Source organism: Temnothorax curvispinosus, unplaced genomic scaffold, assembly GCF_003070985.1.
Source record: "Temnothorax curvispinosus isolate PA1 unplaced genomic scaffold, ASM307098v1 QBEX01008784.1, whole genome shotgun sequence".
NCBI lineage: Eukaryota > Metazoa > Arthropoda > Insecta > Hymenoptera > Formicidae > Temnothorax > Temnothorax curvispinosus.
The window spans coordinates 527,666-541,405 of record NW_020218564.1 but is presented as its reverse complement, the minus strand read 5'-3'; the positions used below and the strand labels follow the sequence as shown (position 1 = coordinate 541,405).

The window sequence follows — 13,740 nt, the reverse complement described above, 5'->3', positions numbered from 1 at the left end:
GTGGTGTGGTGGAAGTCGCGCGAGAGAAGAGGCCGAAAGAGTGGAAGGATGTAGGCGCGGAGAAACCGCGAGACGCCGGAGGGGAAGGCCCCGAAGAAGGGGCGCGCTCACGTGCACGCGTCTCTCTAAATTTAAATTTACGATTCGCCGGGCCGCCGCTTGTCTCGCTCGTCTTCATCTTGTCCCGTAGCCCTTGTGTCCGAGTTATTTCCCAAAATCCGTGATTGCGAGAGCTACCGATTTTCGTGATATTCCCAAGGCTTAGGTTCTCTGGAGACATGCGTGATCAATTCGTGAACGGAGATGTGACGTAACTCTACACACATAGAAAAATTAATGTCGCAGCTTCTGGTGACATAAGTAGCAGAATGACTTATCGATTACACCGAACTTATCAAAAGTTTGTCTCGGTTTATCAAATCGTCAGTATCCACGTTTTTTCCGAAACGACCTGGTAGCTACTGAAAGATTGCATAGATTATACAATGTTAATTGCGTATGAAACATGCAACGCGAGTGTAATTATAAACCGGAGCGAGGTACGTCAATTAAGTAACGGCCTCGTTCACGCACGTCTTTTTTGAAAACATTGCAGGCGTGATTTGACTTTAGTCGCTAGCAATTGATATCGATCGCGGATAGATTTGTCACGCACTTCTTCGCTCTCGTTTCGGTCATTTCTTTTTTTCTCGCAAGTGGGAGGAATTGCTGCGATCGCGGCGTACCGAGGTAATTTATCGCCTCGCGAAAGCACGATCGAACGAAGGCGTTGGAGGTAACGCGAGGTAGAAACAGGAAGGGCACACGGTGCAACGACCTCTTGTCGCGCGACGAATTGCATTTCGGCGTCGTCGAAATGTCGCCTCCTTTTCTTTCCGCGAACTCTATGTACCGTCCACACGATATCAGTAGCTTCAACATAGATGTCTTCGTCGTCGATTCTAGCTATGCTCAATGAAAGTTTTTATAGACTTACATATTACTTAAATAAAATTAATTGTGAGCATTGAGATGCTTCTCAAAACTTTACATTATAATACCTTAAATAAAGACGAAAGTTGACAATTTATAACCTTCATTACAGAAAATATTCTTCATCACTTTTATTACAAGTATAACGCAGGAGTACAACTTTAATTAAAAATTAAAATCAGTTTGTCGTTAGTTTTTAAGTTTCACCGATATTATGGACACGTGTTGTGGTTCATTCAACCGCTAATTAACATGTATGCAAAATAGAACGAAATAAAAATAACAATCACGAAGAAAGAGAAAAGAGGGAGGGACCGCGTAACCAGCTACGGGAGCAGAAATGAGAACGGGTGTGGGACGACGACCTGATGGAACTTCACCGAGTCAGCAATTTGACTTTTCGCGAACGGCAAAAACGGTGCGACGGAATCATGCTATCGCGGATCAATAAATGCGCCAGCGATTTCCGCTTTCGCCAAATTCTCGAATTTCTCACGTACGCGTGTTCGGTTGAAAGACCAGGCTCGAAATCCGCGTTCACGAAGTATTCAAAACTTCATCGATACGCGTGCCATCGCACGCGCGATACGTGAATTTTAATTACACAACCTCGATTCGGCCATCGATACTTGAGCTCAGAATATCTTTTTTTCTTTAAGTTTTATTCTAAATAATACGCGTACACCCTATTAAGAGATAAAAGTTTATACAACGTTAAATAAATTATTGATTTTTTTCACCCTAAAAAGTTTCTCCTTTTGCGTGACAGTTCCAAATCACAAAGATCCAACGTTTTCGCGAAAACAAAAGCAACGGTATGTACGCACGCACGTACTCATGCATTTAAACCAGAATCCAGCTGACCCACTTACAACTTGACGTGCGTTCTTCCGTTACGACGTCTCCGGGCTCCTTGCAGCTGCGTTATCGTCGCGCAGGTACAAGCAGCACGAAAGATAACGCGTTTTCGCCAAGCGTCACGCGTCCGTGCCATTCCCTAACGACGGATAGACCGTTTTTAACGATTCGTAGAAAATGTGGGAATGTAAATGAAAATAAAACTAAAAGCGTGCTCAAAAGCGATTTCGAAACTACGTTTCTAGGTGCGCCTGAAATCTCTAACGTGTGCCCGTATAGATCGTAAGCATGATCGTGAGTGCCGATAACGCGCGTGGCGAATATCGATATCGAGGGGTCGAGCTGCGCGCGATCGCATCTGAAACCGATCCCGAGAAGGACGGCGCAAACGGTAACATCTAAAATCCACTTTCTAATCCATCGCGTCCGTGTTAACGCGATATCGCGTTTCAGCCGGCGCAGCCTACTACGATTTCAGGCCGACGTGGGCGCACGCCGTTATTAACGTGTGAACTATGACACTGCGAAATGATGCAGAAGACTCTCCTGTGCTCGGCAGACAGAATATATCATAGGCAGACGCGGTTTCGAAGAAACAATATCGTGAGACATCATATATCAGATTTTGCTACGTTCTTACACGTGTATACATATACATATACGTGTATTTAACAAAAGTATCAATATTTTAATATTTAATACATCAAATATTTTCTTTCTTTAATATTTCATAACAGATACAATGTTAAAACTAAGATTAATGATAAATTTCAGTCGCAAGATGTCATTTCGAATTTGAAATCATCAGGCGATAATTATTATTGAGATTTCGATTAAGATCTAAAGTCACACGGAATTTCTTGACTCCCATGTTACAATTCGCCTGCGATACAAAATGCGTTCGACATTCAGTTCGCCCCGATTATTTTATTAACTCCCACGTTCGACGGGGATTTGTCAGGATGAGTTTCCATCAAGAGAGATGCATTCGTTCCGTAACCACGGCATTCATATTCTGATTGAGAACGGGTATTTGCGCGCGCGCGCGTTCGCGTGTGCGCAAATACCATTGCTCGAAACCAGATCGCTGTCGGAGAACGCGAATCAATCAGCTGATCCGGCAGCCGCGGTTGTTGCGGCGGCGCATTCTTACAGAGAAGTGTCACCGTGTGCACACCGTGGCACGCGGACAACGCGGATAACACGCTCGCCGGCTGCTGCGTGTGTAGAGCCAGCGGGGAAACCATGCAAAACGGCTGCCGGTAGTCACTGGCAGCGCGTAGGTGAGTGGACCAGGTGGCGAGATGGTGTAAGAGGCAGAGGAGTGCAGGGAGCGAAGGAACAGACTTGACGACGACGACGACGACGACGACGACGACGGCAGCAGTCGCGAGAAGGAGACGGAAGAAACAGAGACGAAGAGAAGACAGAAAAGAAAAGCTGGAAACGAGCTAGCCTGGCGCGCCAGCGGGGACAGCCGGTGGCTGGAATGTGGGTTAGGCTCTCCCCATAGGTGGGCCCCGCTCTAATTATGAATTAATTCTTGAATAACGGTCGATCTCGCGCGCGCGACAGTAGCCACCACTGTAGCCGGTGAGCGCCAGATTCAATGCGCGTCGTCGTCGTCGAGTGACACAGGCAGCGCAATGGAAATGCGATCGGTGCGAGAACCGGTCGCGACAGGACGATCCAGGCATCCGCCTCTTGCAGACTCGCGTTCCCAACTACTTCCTGTTCCGCAGGAAGATATCCTGACGTCACGTTGTCCTCCATAAGCTCGACATCGATTTACGATCGTGCCCCGCTACGCGAGCGAGAGAATCGATGGCCGTATGTCTGACGGAGATTTTGACCCTCGCTACTCTTAATGATCGTATTCTATCCAGTGCGTCATTACCAATTTTTAATAGCTCATCGGGCGCGGATTACTCTTACGTTGTCATTAGTATTCTTATGATCGCAAAAGATGTGCGATGCTAGCTGCAAGAAACCTTTTTGCATGAACGTGAGAATGTGAGGCATTATACACACATGTTGAATTTTGCAATTGTATGATAATCAAAACTATTATTTGCTCGATCGTGCGATATTACGATTACATCTTCAACGTTTGATGGCTTTTCGACTAATATAAAAACATAGGAAATCATTAAACTCAAATCTTGATTAGAAATAAAACCAGTTTATAAATGAAATCAATACTATTTTAAGATTATTTGTAATATTCCCTTTATATTCCAGAAAATTATAAGTTGAGAATTTTGAAAAAAATTTGAATGTATACGGTTTTCGCAGTAGTAAATTTTAGGAGAAACTTTGCTTTAGAAATTTGTTAGAGAAGGGAGCGAGATTCTCGACCTGGCTCTCGCACGAGCTTCTTTTAAACGGAACTGCCCACGGGGGGCAACGTATCGCGAATAATTCACAGTGAGACACGATGAGCCTTTCTTTGACTGACGTGGCATTGACTTGTCAGGAGACTCGTCCTGACAAACGATCTCAGCTATGACACCATTAAGCGTTTGTCGTATGTACCAATATGACGAGAACTTGAGAACAATTTTTAGAAAGTCATATGATACGTTCAATTTTACATTAATGATAATTGCTTCCTTTTCTAATTTTTATCTGTGAATTCAATTAACAATATCGAAAAGAAAAGATTTTTCTAAATAAGATTTAATGTTCGTCCAAACAATATCGGAAACTCTGATCGAGATCTTCCATCCAAATGTGAGAACACGTTTAAGGAATCACAAAGGGATTTTTCAGACATTGGCAATATTCGAGGATGCGCGGAAAGGCGTGCAGACCGGTGGTTAATGGCGAATCGTGTCGATAATTAAAATCGATAATTATCGTGAGTTAATAACCGATCGTTATCCTCAAAGTTAACAAATAACGAAGAGACGTCCTTTCTTCGTTCTTCTTTATTCCTCTATGGTGCCGTCGTAGATCTTATTCTGCTTCATCTCATTGCTGACCGAAACGGGCCCGAAGGGCCCAACTTTGCAGCTCAGAGGGTGGATGCGCGTACGCGCCGCGCCGCGCCGCGCCACGGAGAAGTCTGTGCGAGGGCGGCGAAGGATACGGAAGAGAGGGGAGGATGAAGGGACAGGGTGGGTGCACAGAAGAGCAGAGTCACCGATTTAAATTGAAGTCGGGGAACACCCGCGAGGGAGAAACGTTCGCTGGCCTATCAGGTTTAATAACACCCGGCACCGACTCTATCTGAAATTACGGATGGTGCTGCGATCGGGGCGGCCTTTCGTCTTATTCTTCTTCTTTTACCTCTTCCTCGCCTTCTCCTCCGTACTCGATTCGAAGATCCCCGATCGAGATGATCGTCAAAATATAATTCATCGGACGCCAAGCTCGATGGTAGCGCGGGAAACGTTTATGATGCGGGGCATCGCACCGGTTGGAGCGAGTTTGTATCGACGGAAGAAACTTTGCATCACGACGTGAGACTCAGTGTCTTAAAACTGAAGCAGGTACTGTCGTTCTAGAGCCGGGGAACGAAAGAATGAATGTTGTACGTGACAATACGTAACATTTTTTATCTACGTCTGTAGAAATTGAAGAACTATGAATTTTTCTAAACTATCTTAATGATTTGATGTCAAAAAATTCTTTCCTTGTTATTTATAAGCTTCAACTTAATATTTTAAGATATCAAGAGACTGGCTTGTCGATTCGTATCAGTTACGACGGCGTGATAGAAATGCTCGTGACAACTTTTGCGGTCTCTCGCGGAGCGAAGACTCGCGTGCTAATTCGATAATTAGCGCGACAGCGCTCGCAAAAGTATCTCGCCCACGGTCCATCCACGGTGGTAGTGCCGTCAGGCTACGATTCGCCTCCATATTTATAAGTTTCATACCGCTGAACTCTCGATTGCGCCGTAATTGAAAACCTGCTGAATTAGCTATTAATTCCTCGCGGCCTAATTTATGCGAAACGACCTATAACTATTCATAGGAAGCGCTGATTCTTCGTTACTGTCCGCCGCGCCGCGGCCGTAGAGAACTATGATTCGCGTTGCTCTTTCCTACGTGAGCGCGCGCCGTGTAGCACCGTGTAGTCGAATTTACATATCCGCGCGATCGATTATCATTGACGAAATCACACTACCGCCACGTTCATCTTCGATTTTTACGTAAAACAATGTATATAAAATTTATTCGAAGTCGTAATAGTGACCATCTCACTCGTTTCGTAGTAGTGCTACGGATACATAAAATTGTTATCGAAAAAGATTGATTATTTTAAAATCTCTATGTAAGAAATAATTAATTTTTAAAATTATGTTAATTGCACATGTAATTTAATTAAAATTTAGTAAAATATGAGCAATTCTCGATGGTCATTTAAATATTTTAATGTATCTGAGAAAAAAATATATGGATTGACATCTAAATAAATTAACTATGCAAATAGATCTTAAGAGAGCGTAGTACGCTAAGACGACAGAATATATTTTCCTGCCTGTGCAGATCTCCGAGACGGACACAAGCGTTATAAACGTAACACACGTGATAGTACATATGTCTGTCATTTGTTATAACCTGCTTTTGTCTTCACTTTTTAATTTACTTATTCAGGCTGCGCGGTTTGATGAACGATTGAGTTGTAAGCGGATAAGAAAAGATGAAAAAGGGAAGATAATTGTACGAAGAAAAATGAGAATAATGCCAAAAGGTTCGAAAAAATTATCGGTCGATTAAAAGAATAAATCTTACATTTTCTAAAAATCATCTCGAAAGCAACTTTTTCTCACACATCACAAAAATTGCTTTGACATTGCGAATATTACGCAATTATATAAAATTGCAATATAAATAAGAAAAACCTAACGTTAAGAATTAAGACGATATTACACGTTACTAGGATTTACTTCCTCCGGTTTGTAACATCAAAGATCTAAAACTCTTTGGCACTACTATAGCTAATTAAGACGCCATTAGATAGGCAGATGCGAAAGATTAAGATTCGCGAAAGAATAGGACGAGGAGGCGAGCGAAGAGGAAAGAAGCAGAGAAAGAACCGAAACGAAGGTGAAGAAACGCGCATTGGAACTGTCGGGTAAAGTCGCGGAGAAGGGGGTAGAGAGGTGGGAAGAAGGCAGACGAAAGAAAATCACGCGTGGTTCGTCATAAGAGGAATTCCTTTGGCGATACTGGAACCTCTCTCTCTTGCTCTCTCTCTCTGCACCTTCTTCTTCTTTCCTACTCTCTCCGTTCCATCTCTCCCGTCTCCCCTGGCCCAGAGAGACCCCGTGCTTTTTTACTGGTTTATGGGATTTTTTTCACGCGGACCGCCGAGTCGTACATCAGAGAGGGCTGACTGTGAATCTCCTCTTTTCTCTCTTCCTCCGATACGTTCGGACTCTCATGCGCGTTCCGTCGAGAAAGTAGAAGAAAGAGAGAAAGAAAGAGAGAGAGAAAGAGCGGGGAAAAGGGGAGAAACAATAAAAAAGAGCAAGTGCCTGCCGCCATAAAAACAACTGAAAGTATTAAAAACTTTAGGCCTTTTACTGCCGAGCTGCCTCGAAGAAGCACGGTCGGATATATGCGCGAGAAGTCAACGACAACGATCACGATGCACCAAGATGTTTCGCGGCGATGATACTCGCGCAATTAAAATTGTTAAACATTCAAGTTTAATGTTAAAAACGCGCGTGCATGAATAGTAAAATTATCACTGTTAAGTTAAGTCGATTGCTTTCCATCTTTCGTTTCGAACAGCATGAGGAACGAGTTTACATTTTTTTTTATGTTTTAATTAGAGACAAACGGTTAAATTATATTTTATTAAATATAGGCGAACGTATTTTAAAGTATGTTCCACGGTGATATCATCGTAATTAACACCATACGTGTATTTGCATCGCAGATAACAAAGCCACGTGCGAGTAAAATTGAATATATTACTCGCGCGAGTGTAAGCGTTATTAAAAGCACAGAAGATTATATCGTGCCCTGCGTTTTCATCGACATATCACGCGTCACGTCTTCTCAAGTTTCGCTGCCATACCGCGGCGGCGTATGGTCTTAATTAGCATCGTATATATTTATATCAGATAAATGAGATAAAAATCTACGTGCAATTAAATGCTTAAAAATTTGACACTATTCGCGCGAGTATACTTAACAGCGATGACTGAAGACTTCGCACGTAATTAACAAAATTAGCATACATAGTTATATCAAAGATGATAAACAATAAAAGAAGTGTAGGTATGAATCGAGTTTCAGCAGAAATATTGTAAACAAAAGCAGATGATAATCTGGCGCGGCGCGGAGCGGCGAACCGTGGAAGAAAAAGAAGACAGGCCGGGAGGCAGGAGGACGGCCGACCCTCGTAAAATTATCGTACTTTAATAAAACGTGTCGTGCAAAACGCGAGGATAACGAGAAAATATAGGGTTCGAAAGACTCGTGAAATTTATAGAGCGATCGCCGCGCTGGCGCGCCGGAGGAGGAATCGCTTTTTGGAGTCGCGCCGTTCGGTTCGGTCGACTCTCCCGAGTTGGCCCGTTCTCGGCTATGCAGCTACAATAAGATCCCGAATAAATCAGCTGGATGTTCGTGTCTCGAGCGGACTCGGTAGCTCAGCGGATAAAGATTCGTCGCGCTGTAAAAGAACCTTTAGCGATTTCGTGGAGAAAATCGCGCAGCGAAAAGTCGGGGAAGTTTGAACATGGCAACAGGTGTCCCATGGAATATGCGTTACGGTCCAAGTTGGAAGTCGCAATCATCTAAGGAATACCGAAGAAAATCACATTCGATAGAGATGCATGAATCTCTTGATAGTCAAAGTCTTTTAAATCAATGGCTTTACTTCCGATATTATAAATAAAATAGATGCCATGTTAACATTTAATTTAATTATTATCCGATTATAGTCTGAATTGATCGATATGTCTGAATAATCCGAGTATAATGAATAAACGCCAGCGTCAACTATAGCACAGAAAACCATGCATGGTACATTTTAATTGGAATCGCAGGTACAATAATATATAAGCAATTTGCTGTGACTAAAAACAAGTTAAAACATTCTTTTTTTTAATTTGCCTTTAACATAATTTTTCAGACGAGACGTATGCGAACTCAGTCATTTTCTCGCGCGGATTGCGTCTCGTGTTGTTCGCAAGCAGTCTCAGCGAAGTTCTTTTTCGGCTCAAAGCAAAATCTCTTAGTTCAAACAGCGGCTAATTCAGCAAATTAAGATAGCACGACAAGGAAAGTAGCGAGCGAGAGAAAGAGAAGGAAGCAGCGGAGCACCAGTTTAGTAGCAAGTGTTGTAAATTCTCGATTCTTTAATCTCGGTAAACCTCCAGCGTTCCTATCATTCCCCGACCGTCCCCCGGAGACCTGACCCACGGTCTAACGAAAGATCGCGGTACTCCTCGAGGGCGTCTTGCGCACACACACGTACACACGTCCACACATACACACACACGGCGCGTCGGGGGAGAGCCTCCGAGCAGTAAATCTCGCGGACAAACAATCATAATTTTCGAAGAGCTAACAAAAAGCAAGAGACTCTTTAAAGGGAGCCGATGCCAGGCAACATGAAATGCGGCCGCCTCCGCTTCTCCAATTGTTTCGTGGTTTTCTTCCCCTTCCTCTCGAGTTCTCCTCGTTCGCGTTTCTTCGTTCAACTCGACCCTTTTCTTCCCTTCCTCTCTTATTTTCACCGTTCCTATACCCTACAACGTATATCAACGTACACGATTCCTCGGTTGTCCTCTGTTCTCTCCTCTTTCTCCTTTTTTCCTCTTTCTTCTTCGTCTTTCCGATTCCTATTCCGTCTTTCCTGATTTCTTCATTTCTTCCTTGCGGTATTCTCCTTCCTTCGTTACATCTTCTTGGTTTCTTTATCTCCGTTTTTATTCGCTTTTCTCTTGATTTTTTGATTAATTGACACAATTCTCTCATCGTTTTATATCACGTTTCCTCGCTCTTTAACATTTTGATTTATAAATTTCTAACGGATTTTTTTTTTAAGTGTTTATTTTTTGTCTAATGTAAAAATCCATTTTTTTTGTTCTTAAGATGCGCTCTTCCTTATTTTTTAAATGTTATAATGTTTAATAATTAACCGGAATAATTATTAAAAATTAAAAAAGACCTCTTCTACAAAGCGATTATGATGCGATATAGCATAAGAGACGTAAAATATTGCATGTTTGATTAGCATTCACGTATAACAAGATAATTTTGTTAATTATATCGTAAATAAAAGTATTACGGCAGAATGCACTTATATTGTATACATAGATCAAATAAATATATTATATTTTCATTGCGACAGCTAAATCCAAACATTCCATGCGTTTATAGAACAGCGTAAAACCACGATAAAAATCAGATACCGTATATAGAATGGACGTAGAGAAACGGCGGTAATTTCCGCGAGAAAAAATAAAAACGGGAGTAAGGAAGTGACATAATCTCGCTCAAGAACCTTCCTGTCGAGAGATTGAGGTCGAATTCCGGGAGGTCGACGTTCGTCGGAATGATAATTTTCGAGTAGCCACTGTTATCCGACTACAGACGATTTAACATCGACGCGTTAACGTAAAATACGATGTTAGGAATACAATTGCGGCAGAGAAAATCGACAACCCCGAATCATAATACGAAATGCAATGGGACAGAAACAGTATCAATATTTAGACAATTTGTCGTGTGGCAATAATTTCTGCCTAATCGATTTGCATTCGAACGTAAAATGCGCGTTGTCACACTTCAGTGAGTTTTTTAAGTGAATTTTTGTGCGACAAACCCCGCGAAATCGTCAGAAACAATTCTACGAGCTAATTTCGTTCTCTCGAGACGCGCTTCAGAACATGGAAAGCTCGTGGAGCTCAATCGGGACAAGGAAGCTGCCAACTTCTTTACAGCTTGTCGTGCAGCAACCCATCACTGCTGTGCGGCATAATTCAAGTACATTGTCGTTGTTTCGGCCAAGAAAAGTTTATGGACGATGCTTATTGGCTATAAGCGACGTAAATAAATAGCAGGAATGCGGAAAATAACGAGATTTGCGAAAGTTCGCGCCAGTAGAAGCAACTTCGTTCATTTGTTTCAACATGGAATAAGATACGAAATAAGTTGACAACTATGGTTAGTGTATACATTGATAGTTTCACAAGAGACAAACTGCTGATTCGTTAAAACTTTGTACAGTAATTCAATGTATGTTTTAAATGATATTTTTGTGTGTAGATTGTTTAAAAAAAAACACAAAAGATTTTAAGAAAAATCAATTATCATCCAAAAGATTAAATAGAAATTAAATAGATCAATACACTAATTCAATAAATAAATAAATTATTGTACACGCATCTTTTTTGTAAATAATTTTACACGAAAATGCCAAATTTTACTACAACGCGTTTCGATCGGAATTCAGATATTGAATAAAATAAAAACTTTTTTCCTTTATACAAAATTATCTCGGAACTGTATACACATCAGAATTTCGCAGCAGTTTTTTCCACTCCTCGAATTAACGCAGTAAGACATCGATTAATTGCTTGTAAGAACCAGACTTTACCTCTTGCTCTCTAGTTGGTATCTCCGTTCCTGCCGCGAATCACTCCCGTCAACATCACCATAGTTCTGACGTGCGTTTCGACGATGAGATTCGCGAACCAGTTATCGCGATTATCCACACTAATTCACCCTCGACTATCGGCTCCAGAGTTCGCTCACTTAGAAAACGTGACAATTCAATGTCGTTCGCGCACCAAACTCGCGGAATCTCTGCGATCACTCACACCGAACGATCCAGATTCGAGTCTTCGAGACTATCTTCTTGTTACGATCAATTCTTGTTACGAGGCTCTCTAAGACTTTTTCGAGGAGTCCTGATTCGCGAGGAATACGAAACACGCGCCAGATTTCTTCCTCCTCGAAATCTCCCACTGAGATCACTTCCACCCTCATCGAACACTTCCCGTGCCACCCTGAACACCGGCACTTGAGATCCTCGAATTCTGGGAAGCATTCAACCGATCATTCGGCATTCTCGATCGATTCCTCATAATCTTGTCAACCCGAACGATTACCCATCCTTCCAACCAACCACCATTGATTTTTGTCCTGGCGGCCAAATTTCATGGTGCACTTATTTTAGATTTAATTTGTTGATCTAAGAATATCACAAACTTAAATTAGAATGCCTATTTCGTCATGATGTGAAAGGAGGATTGTTCTCTCAAGAGGTCGCGAAAGGTGACAGTTTTGTAGTAATGGCACTACGTAAACTTAATCAAGGTCCCCTGTTAAATATTCACCAGAATTAGTGACAAGTGCGTCGTTTCCTGTTTGTCCGCGTTATCGCGATACTCCAAAACTGTCGACGAATCCTCGTTGTTTCGAGACGACACGCGCGGGTTCTCCACCCGTGAAACTCGGTACCCGTGTGTCTTCGATTCTCGAGGCTGTCTAAGCACCCGCGACGAAAAGGGAGGCATGCGCTCGCGCGAGCGCGCGCGCGTTTGCTCAAGAGGGGGAAGAAGTGGGGGTGGTCTTCCAAACTCCGCGTCCGAAGAGGGCGGTTCGTTTCGCGTCTTCTTCAAGCTCGCGGAAATTCGCTCGCCACGCGCTTCTACCACCACCCTTGACGGCAGAAGAGGGTCGCCACCCTCGCAATGATAACAACTGTTTCGTCGCCTCCAGAATCTTAGGGTGGTTCTCCAGCGAGCCCAGAATATCAGACGGGAGAGTGCGCGTGGCTCGACTGGCGCGAGATGACTGAACCCCTCCAAAGGGTGAGAGACAGAGACGGCGGAGAGGGGAGGAACAGGGGGAAAGAGAGGGAACGCGCTGTTCTTCCCCTGGCCCCTCTTTCACCGACAGAGAAAGACCGCGGACTTCGGGGGCCCCCACCAATCTACCATCCATAGGTTGCCCCACCCCGTCGAGAACAGTGACGCGTCGCATTCTCCCCGCCTTCGCCCGTCGTTCCACCGCCTCCCACCCCCGACAGTGCACGTCGCTGCCTCTTTCCCGTCGGCCCCCGACGTCGTCGCGGTACCACCACACGGCTACGATGACGATGACGGGGGCAAAGAGACGGAGTTCTGCCACCGCCGAGCAACTCCTTCCTCTTCTTCCGCTCTTTGGCCGCTGTCGCACGCATTCGTCCACCGGCTGGCGAACCGCACGCACCTCTCTGTACGTTGCCGTTGAGATGCTCCTGCACGCGCGAGTAGCTGGGTGGTCTCGTGGGGGAGTAGTTTCGCGAAAAATGTTAACCCTTTACCCTCTCGTTAACGAACTGATTAATAAAATTATTTCGGAATAGTGAATAAATTATTTCCATTGTCATGAGAGAATAATGTATGGCACATGACGATGTAAATTACTGTCATATCATTCTTAATAACTGTCTCTTAAATTTATTTTCAGCAACAAAAGAATTAGCTCAACGTTTTCCAATTTTCTCCCCAATATAACATGATTCTAAAACAAATTTATTTGTGACGATATCATTTTAGCACTCTTTGCTTATTGTAAGATTTCTTTGTACGTCTCGCGCTAAACAATGTTCAACATTACAATTTCGTTATATGACGAAAAACAGTGATACAGAAAGAGACAAAACTATACTAACTCAATACAATCATCACGATTCGCGAACAGCAAGGGACGAATACAATTTCGGAGTGCATTAATTTTCCACCCTTGTGTAGAATCACCCCGGCATAGGAAGATTCCGCCGACCAATGACGTCACTCGAGTGCCCTCGAAGGACACTCCTACTTTTTACCCCCGCAAAGGTTTTTACAATGCTGTCGATGCTTATCGCCGATGCGTTACGCAGGGCCCGCAGGGGTGACGATTATTCGGGGTTTCTATGGACGTCGCTAATTGAGAGAAAACGAGGGAT

At 43.3% G+C, this 13,740-nt stretch overlaps 1 protein-coding gene across 3 annotated transcripts in view; it reads right to left on the bottom strand.

Annotated features, from left to right (window-relative positions):
* Positions 1-12,581, bottom strand: part of LOC112458236 (zinc finger protein castor homolog 1-like) — a 73,225-nt gene extending 60,644 nt beyond the window's left edge. For all 3 annotated transcript variants that reach the window (XM_025021743.1, XM_025021744.1, XM_025021745.1), the window contains exon 1: positions 11,401-12,581. The gene's annotated coding sequence lies outside the window, so the exon portion shown is untranslated. The remainder of the gene's footprint in view (positions 1-11,400) is intronic.
* Between the last annotated feature and the right edge of the window lie 1,159 nt (positions 12,582-13,740).